This window comes from Xyrauchen texanus, chromosome 32 (assembly GCF_025860055.1).
Source record: "Xyrauchen texanus isolate HMW12.3.18 chromosome 32, RBS_HiC_50CHRs, whole genome shotgun sequence".
Lineage (NCBI taxonomy): Eukaryota > Metazoa > Chordata > Actinopteri > Cypriniformes > Catostomidae > Xyrauchen > Xyrauchen texanus.
The window spans coordinates 14,394,932-14,409,902 of NC_068307.1; the positions used below are offsets into that span (position 1 = coordinate 14,394,932).

Sequence of the window (14,971 nt, forward strand, 5' to 3'; positions counted from 1 at the left end):
TGGCATGATTGTTGGTGCTAGACAAGCTGGTTTGAGTATTTCTGTAACTGCTGATCTCTTGGGTTTTCCATGCACAACAGTCTCTAGAGTTTACTTGGAATTAGGCTTGCAACTAATGATTATTTTGATAATTGACTAATCTCATGTTTAATAGAATGATTATTTGACCATTCGGGTGATTATTGCAACAATAAATCATTTGCTCTTAACCGACTATTCAGCCCTGACTTAAAAGGTTGCATTAAACATGCTTGCTAACAATAAAGAGGACAAAATCAGCTTCTTAAAAACCTCTAAATGACATTCTCTGAATTCAATGAAAAATAATAAAATCTAGTCGCCATTGGCATCTGAGTGTCTGGATCTGTGTGTTCATATGTGGTATCGTCAGATATCATCTTGTGAGTTATTGAATTCATCCTTTGAGTGCCAGTGTGTCTTGTGCAAATTTTCACCCTTTCTGTTGATGATATGAGCTAGCTGGCTGCACACAACAACAAACACCGCACGAGCCATAATGTACAATTCGTGAACAAATGAGTTTTTGGGTCTTTATAATTAATCACCTGACAAGAGCTCATTTGAACTCAGGAGCTCAAGTTAGCGTTTGAATTCGAGTCACTATTTCAGCTAATCAGCCATCAGTGAGTTCACAACTGGGAACACAGACATTTCAAAATAGTAGTCCCATGTGTATTTCAGGCTTGTTTATAATGAAAAGTCCTGTGTTATGTACCAAATTATTATTTTTTTATTAATGATTGGAAATGGATTTGCACAATAAACTGTCAATCTGCACTCTTGTAGTCTGTGTCTGGGCCATCTATTCACAGTAAAAAAAGACATTATATTATATATACACCAATCAGCCACAACATTAAAACCACCTGCCTAATATTGTGTAGGTCCCCTCGTGCCTCCAAATTGGTGCCAACATGCATCTTGTGGCTGATCAGTGTAGATAATATACATGTATCGATCGATCGATCGATCGATCGTACTGTGCAAATGTTTTAGGCCCTTAAGGTGTTTCACAAAAACATTTGTCATAAGGTTGTTTATATCTTCATCTTTAGTGTGTAAATAGTCCCAACATTTATTTTGCAAATAAAAAAAGATTAGAATAGAAAAACAGGGCACTCTGCAAGAGATGGCATTGCCCCACTGAACATCATGTCAGTCTGAGATTACATGAAGAGACAGAAGCAATTGAGACAGCCTAAATAGATAGAAGAACTGTGGTGAATTCTCCAAGAAGCTCCTATCTGACAACAACCAATTGTGACTGTTTTAAAGGCAAAGTTGGTCACACCAAATATTGATTTAGCTTTTTTTGTTTACTGGACTTTGTATTATGTTAATTGATAAATGAAAACTATTTATGGCCTTTTTTTAGACATCCTCACTATGCAAAATTTTTCACAAGTGCCTAAATCTTTTCACAGTACTGTACATATAATTTATTTATGTGTGATATGAGATCCAACTTTTGATACTTGGGACCATTGAGGGACACAACTTACACAAGGTGCAAACATTCACTGATGCTCAAGAAGCAACACAGTACTAAATGCATATGATACTTTATGTAAATACTTATGTAGATTCTGAAGGGCAGCACTAAATAATAAAAAAAATATATTTTATCTCTTGAAAATGTGGGGTGTCAAAATTTATGAGACAAAAGGTGAATGCAAATTTGTGCACTTAACTACAGTATATATATTAAACACATGATAAATGAGCTATTAGCTGTCTTTTTCCTTGGCTTTCTATCTTGTTTTTTAACAACAATCTAAATTGGGCAATTCTGTGATGTGGCAAATAAAACAGCCATTTGGCTCCTATATGTTTCAGTTTAGGAGCCAATGGCTTTTTAGTCATTTTTTTTTTAGACTGGTGCTCTTTATTGTTATCAAGTGTTTTTGTCTTATTTTCGATAAGACAAAAACAAGATACCTTTACTTGAGAAGCAACATATATAATATATTTAGACTTGCTTTTAGAGAATGTATCTTAAATATGTGTATTTTGTATACAAGTGTATTTTTTTCGCTTGGTTATACTTCAGCGAGTGCAGTAAAGACAAAATATATTTATATTCAAGATCTATTCTTTAAAAGCAATTCTAAATATCGTTGCTGCTTCTGAGGTGAATGCATCTTTTTAAAAAAAAAAAAAAAAAAGGATTTTTATACATTTTTTAAATATTTGTATTTTTAATATTATATTCCAAGTTTTTCTTCTGCAGTATAGCTGCTAAAATAAATGTATGTTGTTTTATAAGAGTTTTCGATATTTATATTGGAAAACAAGTCAATACCAAATCAAAAATGTATTTTGTTGCGGTGTGTAATGGGACGATGACTACACACACTCACCTTTCTATTCACTTCAATCCATCTTTAACTCACAAAAAGTAAACTCTCTTATTATTAAAGCTGCATATTGGCAATTTTCTTCATGATAGGAAATGCAAAGTGACTCATATGATTCATTAAGTCGTGAGCCATCATGTTATAATCCAGCTGCAGCAAGCTCACGTGAGGGTGATGTGCGTCAGCTGGGTGCATTTTCAATCTCTCCCCCTTGGATCGGTAGACTTCGCACAACTCATTGAAGAGACGCTAACCGAACAGAAATGCCAGATTCGGAGTTTGTAGTTATTTACATGATCTGCTTCCATAATTTTTTAACTTTAATAAAGCCATAAAGCATTAATGATATGTAAAGCAGTTCAATGCAAAGGAGGCGGCGAGAATCGGCTTGACAGTATAAATAATAGTTTAATGAAGAAATAAATGAAAAACACACAAACAAAAACACACAGAGCAGCTGCCTGTAATTCTCTCTCTCGAACAGTCATCACTGGTCGCCTTTATCCCTCACGCGCCCCTATCAGGCTGATTGTCCTCCTCTGTTCTACAATATAACTGCATTAAAGATGTAACATCGGGTTGTTTCCTTTAAAGAAGCTCAAAACGCAAGTTTTGCTTAAGCGGAGCGGCAGCTCAGGCTCCGCTTATTCCACAACAAGAGTGCTCCTGTATTTACTTATTCATTTTTTTTTTTAGAGCTGTTGGAAAAAAATTCAGCAATGCATCGCGATTCATACTCAAACGTTTCTGAATTGATTCTCAAAAGAATCAGAATCGATTCTGAGTTCAGTTTAAATCATAGCAGAGCAGTGGTGCGTGCCAAAGACAGATGTGGAAAAAAATAAGCGAGTTAAGTGCACAAACATGACTGTTTGCAGACCAGCTGTATCAAACACATGACCATTTGTGCCCGAATGAAACTACGATCCCGAAATTCTTTCACATACCCACGCACAAAGCAACGGGAGAGTTTATTCGTGATAAGAAGCCAACAATCAACATGAAAGACGAGCTCGCACCCATAATTGCACTGATTTGCACACAATGGGGGAAAACACAGAAGAAAATAATGACGAGGCAGCGGTTGGTGATTTAATAATTTTTTTTCTTCCCCCCTCCCCCTGATGCCTTTCTCTGCTCTTGCTCGCTCGCCATTTCATTGGCTTTTGTCATTGCCGGTCACTCGTTTGTCAGGACAGCAGTGCACACCTGATGATAATGGTTTTATCTTCTACTCGCAGAGCAAACAGATGGAACAGTGCATACGAGACACATTTCTGAAGAAACAACTGCACTATTTAAACCGCTTTACTATCACTTGTGCAGGTGAGGAGAGGAGAATCTAACAGCTGCACTCTCATAGAAGCAGATATATCTCATCCTGGATCAGTGACTTCCATTTGTGCTTAAAAAATGAAATTAATAGCATGGCATAGATTAATTTGAAATAATATTTAATTCTATTAAATTATTTACAATGCTTAAAAATAAAAATAATTATATAATCAGTTGAAGTAATAGTATTCAGTGTGTTTTGATGGAGAACCAATAATTTTTTTGTTGGTTTTTAAGATAGTTTTTTTTTATAAGGTTCTAAAGAAAGAATCTGAAAAACTGAGATACTCTTTTAAACTATAGAACCATTTATTCAATCTTGAGGTTGTTCCATGTTTTGTTCACAGCTCATACTGAATGTAAAAGGCCAGTTTATGTAATGTGTCTTGTTCTGATTTTTAAAACAGCTGTAAGGTAAAAAATAGACAGTAAAAATTAATTTAGAAGAAACTGAAAAAGAAAGATATTGAAGGGCAAGATGCATCGAGAATCGTTTTATAATAGAATCATTACCCTTTTGAATCGTAATCGAATCCTGAGGCCAGTGAAGATTCACATCTCTATTTTTGTATAGTTCCCTCATATTTTGCAATCTACATCACCTGAAGCTTTTGTGAACGTTTAGAGTGCGTCTGGACCGCAAGCTATGTTTTCTTCCTCTCCTCAGTACTGCAGTGCTGATCTCGCGTGCCATCATTAGAGTTTCAAATTATCTCATGCTTAGTTAAATGACATCAAACGACTATTCGACTACTTAAATTTCTTTGACAATTTTTTATTGCTGACGTTGTCGATAACGTCGACTAATCATTTCAGCCCTCCTCGGAATGGTGCCAAAGGCAAAAATCATCCAGTGAGCAGCAATTCTGCGGACAGAACCACCTTGTTGATGAGAGAGGTCAATGGAGAATGGCAAGACTGATTCAAGATGACAAAGGCTACGGTAATTCAAATACTTTAATTTACTTAATTTAAATGAGCAGAATAGCATCTCTGAATACACAACACGTCGAACCTTGTGGCGGATGGCTACAACAGCAGAAGACCGAGTCGGACACTTCATTAGGGCCGTAGTGTTCCTTAAAATGCTAAGCGAGTGAATATGTCAATCAGACATATGTCTTTGGTTGGTGCGTTGCATCTCGTTGTTCCAGTCTCTTTTCTATTCATTATTATAGGCTGTTAAAATGTAATCTGTAACAATAAGTACAAAAGATGGCATAATCAAATTATAATTCATCATATTTGGCATTATGTAAAGACTCACTGGCCAACTCAATGAAAGAATGTTCAGAAAGTGCAATTCTCTGCTCTTCGTTCAGGTTACCATAATTATCTTAGCAAGCATGCACCACTGTTTTCATCATGGCTGTCTGAACTGTGGCTTTACTGGAGACGCCATAACCATTGTGTTTTTAAAATACCGTATTAATGTAAAAATAGTTTTAAAGACCTAGTGTTCTGTTCAACTCCGCTGCACTCAGGCTAGGTGTTTTGAAGGAAGAACTCCTGGTGTGTGTGCGCAGTGTTGAGCACCATCTCGAGTTTGTTATGAGGATTTCTTATTATTCTGCTTTCCATTCAACTTGGATTTTCCAACTTTTTACGGGATATAGTGCAATGGAACGGCACTATGTTGGATGTAAAACTTGGAATCTTGTGTGGAAATCTAGTGTGGAGATGCACGTGTGTGACGTCATGCAAACATGTCGACACCCAGGAAGATTTATAGATTCAATGATTAACATTCACTTTTATTAAATTACATACATTATGAGCCAATGATAATTAAACATGTTTAACAAACCTTTGCAGAAATCTGGTGTTCAAAACTGTTCATTTTAATTTCTGTTGAGTGTCGTAAATCAGTAGAACAAATTCTAGCATTGCAGCATTGTTTATCAGTTTGGTTGCAATGAGAATGTCTCTGTTGACAATCAAGGCAATGATGAAAAGCACAGTGTAATCAATCTTAAAATAAAAAATAAGGCCCCTCTTTGACACATTTGTGAAATAGGTTTCATAACATTTTAAATTGGGTCAAATGTCTCGCATTTTCATTACCAATCAGCGTTTTTATGATCAAATGTTGCTGTCAGTTCTGAGTACTTGTGCCCATCCTTGCTTGAAATATAAATGTAAGTTCCTTGAGTACATGGGATATTTGAGGCTCCTTTTAACGGGTGTCTGGAGGATCCCCATATGGTTTTGCCTGGGTGGTTGACTATTCGACTAGTTGTCCAACATCTGACTTGTTGATTCGTTTAGTAATTCAACTATATTTTAAGACGATCGCTGTCGGACATTAAATCTTTTGCTGTGTGTTATAATCCCGTATTTGTGAGGTGCTGTGGAGAGATTAAAGTCTTTTGCTGATTCTGTCTGACACTGCTTAAATAGTTAAAAAAGGTTTAAACTGCTTGATATTGTGAACTAGATGTGTACCTGCAATATTATCTTGCAGTTCTGCGCTTTTGAATGCACAGTAAGGATCGCCCTGAAGCACTCCTGTTACATTGACGCCCTTCATTCTGTGTTCAGGATGTGCAGAAGCGGTTTTGTGCAGCTCTGTTTTTGAGCCTTTCTTATTTCTTAGTTTTCTTACTATGATAGTTTTGTGCAATATGATGTTATAGTTATTTAGCCTATTTATTTGTAGAATATTCATTTGTTATCATGTTATTGTACTGCACTTAGCCTTATATCCCTCTGAAACATGTCTGATCAGGGTCACATGAACATAACAGAGCCTAATTGTACATTATTCTTAACACGACAAGTTGTTTAAACAACCGAACAACTAGTTGATTGTGAAAATTGGTAGTTCTGCACATCCTAAGTTCTGCCAGTGTGGACAGACCTCAGACCTAAGGTCTCAAATGGTAGGTTTGTCATCAGCCATCATAGAAAAAGTAGTTGATGTTACTTCATCAACAAAACATGCTCTGAGAGAGGGAATCAGATGTAGGTTGAAGGTTCAAAATTTTAGCTTGAGGCTTTGAAAACTGGTGGTTCAGTCCAATAAGGCAATAAGCTTAGACAACACTTAGATGGCTCTAGGATTTGTTGACTTCCCGTAAAGTACAACCCAAATTTTCCCTCTAAGATTTGTTTCTGATACAATCCCAGCAATGTGATAACAGCACATCCTTTTTTTTGTGTGCAAATGTTCATGGATTTATCAGTAAACATTATGGAGGGAGATTATTGTCTCTCTTACACACACACACACACACACACACACACACTGTGTCGATAGATATGGTGTCTTGTTAATTTGTGTGTTTTCTTGAATTAAATAAGGTGTATTGTCTGTCTGCCTTCTGTTTTAAGGGAGAGTTTTTGTATTTCCTTTTGCTTTAGTAGAACGCTCGTGTTGACTAGACCATTGTCTCTTGGATGGCCATGTTGTCTAGACCACAATATCTCAGACTTGTAGATAATATGTATTTAACAATTGCTAATAAGGACCACTGTCACTTAGTCTTATCACTTTTGTCCATTAGACTTGGACCAAGAATGCAAGGCTTTATAATAGAGAATTTGCACTCTGTGTAGGGAATGGGTAACCTTCTTACTAAACTGTGATGGATGGAGATCACTGTATCAGTTCTTTGAAAGCAAAGAGTATAAGGCAAAGCTTCAGTTAAAGTACATCAGTCATTTGACATCAAGATTCAGAAATTATTGGCCTAATATAGCCATATTGCATGGATGACACCAGCTCTCTCAATTTTTTGCATGTTTTAAAGATTCAAGACCTGGTTTTGAAATGAAGAAATCACAAGTAATTGTGGTAATGTTTGTTGTTGGTCAGGAGGCCTACGCTTTGGTCAGTGAATTGCATGTTTTGTTTTTTTCTTTCCTTTTTTTGTGTGTGTATTTTATCTCCTGTTCTCCCCAATTCCCAAATGCACTCTTAATTCCTTGTGATAGTGTTGTGACTCGCCTCGAATCCGGGTGGCGGAGGACAAATATCAGTGATCATAAACAGTTTTTTGCTTAAACCATCACCATAGGTAGATTTTTGCCCATCAACATGATTTTGCATTGCATGTAAACACCTTAACCACCATTCTTACCCAACTTGATCACACTGGAAGTTAGCATGTTGTTTCTAAGATTTCATTATGCGGACTCATTGACAAGTGGCATCTCCTAGAAGACGTTTTTGTATTTTCTCCAGCATGTTTAACTTTGATTGGGGCGTGACTGGAAGCACGTTGCATCAGAAGCTTGGGAGACCTGGGTTTAGATTTTTGCGTTAAAAAAAGGGAAGTAATTGCATTCACATAATTGGTGACACGTGATTTGGAGGTTGCATTTTCCCCTTTAACATTACATTTTTAATTCACTGATGATTACTTTTAGGTTCAGAGTTTGGTTTGGGGTGTAACGGTTTATAAAATATGCATTCCTCTTCACTGTATTATAAACTGTACATCTGGAAATAACTCTCTTCATAACTTGCTTTTAGCACCCCTCCATGGACATTACATGTGGAAATGGAACTCACAACACTTACTGCGTTGTAATTAATTTAGTTTACCAGAATTATCATTTAAGGTGTTCAAATTCTTATTTTGTGTGGAGCATTCCATATCCTTTATACTTTACCCAATACTTTACCATTGTGAAGTAACACAAGACTTATGCCTACTGCATCACCTCTGATCATGCTCTAATTTTAGTGGCAGATTCACAGCCATTATTTTAACATGGTTATGCTCTTTTGTTAAGCTTATAGATGGAATAGCTCTACAGATTTAGCATCTCTTTATCTTGAAGCTATATTTAGGGCAGCTGTATTTCTCCCACTTTCCTGCACCCAACAGATATCACCATGCGGTCTAGAAATAAAACAATGATACTCTGTGAGCAGATTCTGTAAACATAAACCTGATTTGACTTATCTCTTTCCAGGTTCTTGCAACTTGCTCAGGCTAATCCAGCTTGGTTGCTTTGTAAACAAGATATTATTTGCTGTGATTTTTGATTTAGGGTATCTGATTGTGATTGACCAAGGTTTGGTATTTTCACCAGCAAATTCACAAGCATGTGCCTTTTTTAAATTGGGTCTAAAATACAGAATGTTCAGATAAACTGCTTTAGTGGTAAGGCACCAAACCCTGTTTTTGTTCAGGTGTTTGTGTGTTGGCATAAAACAGAAAATCAATCTTTAATCAGTGGACTGAAGATTTGCCAGACCTACTTTTGAAAGTCAGGGTTGTAAATAAGAGGTTTACAAAAGGGCTGGGTATTGATACAGATTTCCCGATTACATTTTGATAAGATTAGATTTGATATCGATGCATATGGGTATATTTCAGTAATAATGTCCATTTTGCTTACATACAAAATAAACGATCTCTCACCCAATGCTGTCAATTATACAGGGGACCTTCTAACTAGGTACTTTACAAAAATGTTAAATATTGTTAAATAAATAATATAAAATATTTCAAAATTATATTTTATCATTAGTTTCTTATAATATTGATCACATTTGAGCTTTTAATGTTTTTTTACAAATGTATGTTTTTCATTAATTAATGTGATGTCTTCAAATTGCTTAAATACAAATCACATTGTGATTTAGAAGAAAAAAAAATCATTTGTATTTTAAATTTGTAAAGAACAGAAAAGATAATAAACGAGACATTATTCAATGACAAATTGATTGCGTGGATCTCTTCTTTGGACACACAGAACAGGTCCAACTAAACTTTTACTCCCAGCAGTGAAAGGATCTTGGTGCTTAACTTTTTCTCCACTAAACCATCACTGATGAGTGAAATCTGAGCATATACCAGTCCAGTGGCTAATCTTAGACATTTGTAGTCGAGTTGTGTGAAATTTGGTCAAGGTTGAGAGTGATTTACATTGTTGCAGAGGGTTGCGCAACAAGTAAAATATCAATATTTGGATTGAAGAATTGATGTCGAGATCGTTCAAATGAAAATTGCGATGCTTTGGAAAATCAATATTTTTACCCAGTCCAAGTTGATAACTCAGTCACATTGATGGTTGAACTAAAATATTAGGCTGGTCTGGAGGCTCAGACAAAGCCATTTTTTGAAAGCCAATGTTTATACTGAGGGAATCAACTTATCAAATCAATCAATGACTTGTATTTGGTTTTTCATATTAAACTGGTATTAAGAAGTAATGAAACCTTTTTTACATTTCTTTTTTAAATATGCCATTCTATATATAGACTGCATAAAATTTTAGACCAATGCAAGCTAAACTTGTAGCTATTTCATTTGCGGTTTCTCATCACATTACTATCTGATTCATAATTTTACTAGTTGTGTCCAATTAGATGCCTTAATTATGTACTCCGCTCTTTTTTGTGGCCTTTTGTTCAGTTCTGTCCGCCCCTCGACCAGTGTGCCGCCTCATCTCATTTTCCTCTGATAAGCAGTTTTAAGCATGAGCCACCTTATAGTTTTTTTGCCTCTGTTGACCTTAATCAGTCCCACACGTCTCTACTGCAGGTCTCCGATGACCCTATTAAACTCTTTCTCTCATTCCACACTGTCGCTCTCACTGGACTGAAATGTCGGCCACTGAAAATGTGAGAGTCAAGGTTCAGGAAAGGGCATCTTCATGCTGCTGTGCAAGAAAACAATGTGGTAATGAAAGTCTAGTCAGAATATGAGATTCTGTCATATGCACAGATAACCCTGTTTTTGGGCAGGAGGAGCAGGCTTCAGAAGAATTGTTTTAGAAGTTTTTCAGAAATCCTGATCCATAGGATTAGGATGAGAGAGTGAACCCGTCGTCTAATATTACCAAGATGCTTTTTTCATCTTTGAAAATTTTTTCAAATGTTAAAGGTGCATTTTTGCATGTCCAGCACCACCACACAGAATTGCAAAAATAATATTCTGCCTCAAACTCAAGCCATTGGTTGAGTCTGTGTTGCTATGATGGGCTAGCAATGTTTGATAGCGCCACAGTGCTTACACTTTCCACAGGAATCAAGATGCAAATGGCTTACTTTGTTGTCTCTGCATATTAAGCTGGTATAGGCTATTTTAACATTTAAAAAATTACACACTTCACCGTTTGATAATGTTTAATTGGAGAAACTATGTTGGTGGTTAGACAGTTTAACATTTCTTCTAAGCACATTTTTGTTTTGTCAAGTGGCGCTACGCTGATTTCAATTTACTAGTGAGACTAAATTAGAACGAAAGTAGAACTTTTGAATTGCTCAAGTGTGCAAACAGATGAACATTTTTACAAAGAAATGTATTTGGAGTACAGACCAATGTCAATGCAAAAATAAAAGAACTATGGATTGTGAACAAATGTGTTTCACAGTTGAAAAGAGCATTATCAATCAAAAGTAACTTCTGTAATTTCTGGGTATCGAAGAGAACTACAAGGTTATATATGCATGTCGGGCTCTGATAAAATACTCTAAATACAAAATACAGAATTTTTTAAATAATTGTCACATTTTTACAAAGGAGCACTAGCAAAACAAAACATTTTAGAAATGAAAAATCAAATGACATTTCTAGGCTGATACGGATAACCAATAATTCATAGCTCATTGTGGCTGATATTGATAACCGCTAATTTGCCTTTTTAACCTTTTAAAGTGGAGCTGCTAGCTAATTAAAAACTGTTCACTTGGTAAAAAATAGGTGTCACTCAAAAGCTTGGAATCTAGTCCTCACAATCTGACCAACTCTTAACAGGTGCTATTTAAGGTTTGGCAAATGTAATGTGAAACCTTAGTATGCCTACATAAAAGATAGAAGGTATTCATGGTGTCCATTTATATGAGTATTTACTCTTAACAATAATGCAACATGCAACAGACATTAAAGCTGAAGTGTGTAATTTCTGTGCCACTAGCACTACCGAATGGAATTGCCACCATAAACAATGTTTTCCAGGGCTCCACATAAAGCAGTGTCTTGTGCTTGTACTTCGGGCAAGTAAATTGGTCATTCACTTGTCAGAGTAAAAAAAAGTTATTGTCCAGAGGGAAAAAATTGGGTTGTAAATATAATTTATTCAGAAGCAATATTCTCATCAGTGTTCTATCAATTAAGTACACTTTTAACTTTAAAATCCAACTTAAATCTGAAATGGCATGGTCAAATCATGGAAAGACAAATGCAAAGCTGATGTCAAAGTCAGGTGTTGGTTATTTTCCAAATTGAAAACAAGATCTAGCCCAGTCAACCACCTACACAAATTACTGAAGTTCAGCCATGTAACACTATGAGGCAAACTGATAGGTTCTTGTAAACTTGTTACCTGTTAGCCAAACGGGTTGCTCACATGTGACATGTTAAGCCAATCAGCTTGCATGGTGTAAGCTGAAGTGTCCTTTGACATGTAATTGAGTATACATTTAATTTGAGTCTCTCTCTTTGTATAACGTATAATAAATCAGTTCTGCAGATAAGTCACTGTAGCACATTGTAAGAATTTTTCTTAAATGCTCAGGTGGTTGCTGTAACTTTTTTATCAGTTTGCTTGATAAGGTCTGCTCTTGGCCATGACACACAGAAGCTTGTCTTTAACAAGATAAGCTCTGGGCTTTCCAGGTACACATTATGAATCAGGTCACTAGCCGTTTAAGCCTTTCAGCCAAGCAGGCGAAGGCACACATAAAAAATAAGTTCATTAATGTTATTCCATTAGCCCAAGGGCCATGGCACACCTAGGTCGCATACACTCTGTGCACATGGCTCTTCAGAGCAGCAGAAGTACACAAGTCTTGGTGATAGATGATCTTGGTTGCGTGTTGTTTTTCTAAGTTTATGTGTTGTGCATTTGTGCAGCTTCCCTGCTTTGTTGGTGGATCGTATGCATGTCTATTTATGTAGCAGCATGTCCTACATGCTCGGTACAGCATGTCTTGCGTTTTGTGTAATTGAGCAGCAGCAGCATGTCCACATGCTCATCTCAGTATGTCTGTGTTTGTTCTAGTAAAATCAAGAGTTCATACTTGCTCTGCAGCAGCTGCATGGTAGCAGATCTAGTCTCCCAAGGTCAATATATCTTATGTTTACCCACATTAACATGATACATCTTTACGAGATTGAACTTGACTGAACTAAAATTAACAGGATGGTATCTTAACAGAGCTCTGCTCTTCCTTCAGGTTACCGTAATTATCTTAATAAGAGCGCACCACTGTTTTTATCATGGCTGGTTAAACCGTGTATTTGTAAACCATGGTTGGCTTGACTGGATATACCATAACCATTGCGTTTTTAAAACATTGTTCATTTGAAAGTATTTTTGGAGACCCTGTGTTTGGTTCCATTTCTTTCCTGGTGTGTGTGCTTTTACATTTGTACATTTGTCAGGCAAGCCAAATATGTTTTTCTTTTAGTTAGGCCTAAAATTTCTAATCACTGAAAAGGCTGGCTAGTGCTTTGTAATTTAGTCCTACTATGTCTAGCAAGAGTCTAGATTTCAGACTATCGACCTATAGTCTGATGTGCATTATAGCTTATTCTGGTCAAGATGATAAATATTGTGTTTTATTGATATAGCACTGTTAATTAAATTGGATATTAGGGCTACACAATTAATCGGAAAAATAATCGATATTACATATTAAATTTAGGTGCACACCCATTCTGCCAAAATGTTCTATTTACAAATGTATTTTGAGCCGTTGTGTGCATGAATGCACAGGCAAATCTGACACATTTAAATTAGTTTGAAGGTATAGCCTATCAGTTATGCTCTCTATGTAAATTATACTGTGTACAATACAACACTTGTGCAACACTTTTTAGTTTTTCATGCAATTCAAAAATTAAAGCTATTTAGGGACACAGTTCTAAAGTTGTTTAATACATAGCCTAGCTGGTGTATTAGCGACTTGCACGGCAATCTGTTTGCTAGAGTGATCTCATCATTGGTGGTGGTTTGTGGGTCCTCCACATTGTAAATGCGACACCAATGTTCACTCTGGTTTTACCCTGTTCTCTGTGTCTTTTAGAAAGTCTTCACATTTTGGCAAAGATAAATTTATTTTCCTGTGTACACGTCTGCCATGGATGTTCATATTCCCTAGGCTGAACAAGTAGCCACTGCCCAAACTCAAAAAACTAGACAGCAGTAAAATTAGATGCTTGAAATTGAAGAAATCATGACCGAAATATTTTACTAATGTATAGTATAATGTAGTATTTACTGTAATAACAATAATTAATATTATATTTAAGCAATATCTCACAAGCAAGAGGGCTGTTTGTACCGAATAGAGGTTTTCATTTATAATGTGATGCTCTGTTGTGCAGCACTTTTTTTTTGGACAAAACTAAGACCAATGTTGTGTTTTAGATTATGCGTTGAGGATCTTTACTAAAGCACTTCATTTTGATAAAATTGTTTTCCTTTGATTTAAAGTTTTATGAATTCTTTTGATTAGACACTATTTTGATGATGACATTTAGTTAAACTTTAAAACATTGAACAGAAAATGTATAATTTGGGAGGAAAACTGAATTTGGAAAAAAATAAAACCTACTTAAAGAAGCGCTATATTATTTAATTCAGAAACACTTCAAGGAAGTTTTATTTTATTATTTAAATTGACACATTTAACTTTGTAAAATAGACTAATGGGAGTATGTTCAATAGCATATTACCTATTTTTGTGGGATCGAATAGGGATGTAAATAATTACCAATTTTCATTAATTTGAACAACTAGCCGCTGTTAAGGATAATGTATAATTAGTAGAGGTTTTACCAATTAATTGGTGCAGATAGTTGCTTTTTGGAACTAGCGTTATCTGCAAATATGACATTAAACATTTACGGACACCTTTTAGGGATTTATTATATCTAAATATTTCATCATTGTTAAAATTCATCCATATTTTTATCCTCACTTCAATGCTTATTTTGTTATTTTGATTTAGATAAATGAACAAGTGTTCTAAATTGAAGAGAGCATGCAAAGAAAATTGCGACTATATAGAAACGTGCCCTGTGGCACGTACATTGTGTCTCCAACTTTCTTCTGAATACTTGTGGTATAAAAAATCCTTAATCTGGTGAATATGCTATACAAGTTTAATTTGGTAAATACTTAAATATAGAGCATTCTAAATAAGCCAATTCTCCATTTCAAAATAAGAGTCTTGAAATAAATAAATGTATTTCGGGGTTGTTTATAGTTAAAAGTATTTAAAAAAACTTCCTGGGTATTTTTGGGATTTGATTGCACAATAAACTGAATCTGGAATTGTGTTCCTTTTGGAC

At 35.5% G+C, this 14,971-nt stretch overlaps 1 protein-coding gene across 3 annotated transcripts in view; it reads left to right on the forward strand.

The window, feature by feature from the left end:
- Positions 1-14,971, forward strand: part of tbl1xr1a (TBL1X/Y related 1a) — a 90,811-nt gene that overhangs the window by 17,038 nt on the left and 58,802 nt on the right. The window lies entirely within an intron of this gene.